Source organism: Charadrius vociferus, unplaced genomic scaffold, assembly GCF_000708025.1.
Source record: "Charadrius vociferus isolate BGI_N301 unplaced genomic scaffold, ASM70802v2 scaffold999, whole genome shotgun sequence".
NCBI classification, from domain to species: domain Eukaryota; kingdom Metazoa; phylum Chordata; class Aves; order Charadriiformes; family Charadriidae; genus Charadrius; species Charadrius vociferus.
Genome location: NW_009658627.1, coordinates 225560 through 228564, shown reverse-complemented (window position 1 = coordinate 228564; position 3005 = coordinate 225560).

Below are 3005 nucleotides of genomic sequence, written 5' to 3'. Positions count from 1 at the left end.
AGAGAAATTAGTCCTGTGTCGCTCAAACAAGGTTTAGGAAACACCCATAAAGGACTATTAAATGCAAAGATCTCCACCTCAGGAAATTCCCAAACTACAGAAGGCTGATGGTAAGGAGGGTATTCAGGAACACACCAACCTGCATCTCCCTGTTCTTAAGCTCCATGCTAGTCATCCTCTACTAACCACTGCTAATTCTGGATCCCAGGGGAGAGACACCTGCAATCTGATCCAGTACAGTTACTCTTCTGTTCCTGGCACTGACCTGAGCTCTCCTTCCTTGCCCAAAAGGCCTGGAGCTGGGAATGTTCCCATTACTGGACACTGGGATGACAACAAGGAGATGTGCTTACAGCACAGAATTTGAGTGAATCTTGACAGGATTCTCTGTTTGCTTTCTATTTTTCCTACTTCTCATCTTAAGAGAGATTTTTGGTAAAACTAACTCAGCTATGCTGCACCCAGCTAGTTACAGTTGGCAGCACCATATACACCTGTGTTCAGGTTAGAATCAAGCTAATATCCTTCTGAAGCTGCTGATATATCCACTGGGATGGGGTGGAGGAATCCTCTTTCCAAGCCTCAAAACCACAGCTTGTGCTCACTGTGAGAGGCCCCGCAGTCCCCACTCTGTCCAACCCAACAAGCTCATGAACTGATCTATCACCCTGTAGAGTTTTCAGGTGCCCTTGCCACCACAGCAAAGAGGAAAGGGAAGGTGGGGACACTCCTGTGGATTGGTATCCTCAGGTTTTGCATCCTCACCTACTGGCTCAGTCTCTTCTAGGGCTGCACAGGACCAGAGGCTGCAGCCTCTGATAGAGTCTACTCTTCCCAAACTCCTGCCTTCTCCCCCTATATGCAGCAAACCTTGTTGACCATCTTAGCTACAGGAATACACCCACTGGCTGTCATGTGCCCTTTGAAAGTGCACACACTGATAGGGCAGGATTATCTCTTAGTCTACAAAGAGCTGCTTGCCAGCCATTCTCCTTCAGTAAAACCAAACAGAGCAATTGATGTGTTTCTCATTACCTCATATAATTCACTCTATTGTAGTGTTTCCAGTTTTAAAGCACACAGACAAGAGACAGCTGAACTGCTCCCGCAACTGTTTGTTTGTTAAGAGGATTTGATCTGTGGCGGGATATTTTCAAGTCACACGCAGAGGAGAAGGTATCCTGGGTAACAGTGCCGTCCTCTGAGCTGCTTGCTTGCCCTGGTTCTCCCACCACCTCGGAACAATGCACATGGTCTCATCCCTGCCTAAGCATAAACTGCAGATTGTTTCCTTCTCCTGACTCTCAGAGATAAGGTGTGAGACAATTCAGCCATACAAAGCCATTCTGTTATTAAACTGATCCTGTGGTTGCAAACTATTGCTGCTCCTCCTTTCAGCAGCGCTCACAGAACAGAGCAGGCAGAAGCACAGACCTAAGGCAGCCTGTCCAGTTGCCCAACGGCAGGGAAAGGCCACCGTGCAACACTCCATTGACACCTTTACCCATCACTCTCAGCCAGGCAGTTTTTGTCCTTCCCTTTGCTCCCAGTGACACTCCTGCAGCCGTAACGCTGCACCTCATACTAGTGATTTGTTTCTTGACCCAGCCTCTCTCAAAGCTCTCCGACCAGCTCCTGAAGTCCTTACTCAGCATCTACTCCCTCCAAATGGGATTAGCCTGAGTCAGGCTCAGCAATATCTCAGGATCTGCCAATGATAATTTCTCTCTTGCAGGTGCTTAGCTAAAGCAGGGAGGGGAATAACAGGGAGATGGAGAGTCAGGCCCTTTGTCTGATGAAAAACTGAGTAAAACTCTGAGAAGGGCTGTCAGAATTTGGCCTATCATGGTTAGAGACCCACGTAAACACTGTGACAAAATTGATACATTGACCAGGCTGCTTTAGAGTCCAGCCCCATTTTGTCCCTGTCTTTTCAAGCCAGACTCAGGTCACCCATACAGTATATGAAAGAGGCTGCAATGATGCAGAGCACCCACATCTCTGTCCCCATTCATGACTCTGAGAAATGCTGAGAAGGAAAATAAACCTTGCTGGTTCTGTACAGGAAAGAGCCATGGCCATCCCCACTCCCCAAAGTGAGAACCCAATGGCCACAAGAAAAGATTCTTCTACAGATGCGTCAGATGATACCAGTCTAATGGATGCACAAGGCAGTGGGAATCCCAGGCTGTTCCTCTAGCTGTGTGCCCTCACATTACAGCTACCAGACACCCCTGCTCTGTGTACAGGACTTGTGGTCCATCATGGACACCTGGGCTCAGCATGGTGATAATCCTGAACAGAAGTGAGCCCATGGCTTCAGCTCCAGAAAGCGGCAGATCAGACTGAGCCACTGGTTATACTGGGAGCATGACTCAGCTGCCTGCAAAATCTCAGTGGCTGAAGATGGGATCCAGGCTTTGTTTTTTACCATCCTGTTGGATGGCAGTGATTTTGTCTGAGGAAAAACATGTGCTAAACTTGCTGTGCACTGCTGGGGGAGGGAGGGACGTGTACGAGGAAAACACTTCTACCCACAGCAGGTAAGGAACAGTGCCAGCATCGTACTATCAGTTGCAGACGACGGGTGGTGGGCAACATTGCTGCCACTTTCTAGATTTGTAAAAAAACCTCCGCTGGGTCCAACAGCAGACTGATAGAAAACACAGCCCACAGAAGCAGTCCCAGCCAGATGGCGTGTTTTGAACCACTATTAATCTCGACAACCTTTTGCAATATTCAAAGAGTTTGCCCAGGAAAAAAAAAGCTCCCCAAAACGCCTGCATGCAATGAGCGGTCCCGACAGCATCCGCTCCTCTCATTGTCTTCTCCACCAAGCATCTCCCGCAGAACAAACCCGGAGGAGGCGCCTCCGGGAGAAGAGGCAGCGGGGGGCTACCCATTCGCTGGGGAGGCGGCTGCTGGGGCAGGGACCCGAGCACATAAAATACCCCTGGGGCGTTGCTCCTTCGGGAGCGCCGGGAACCGCGGGGAGCCGGGCGGGG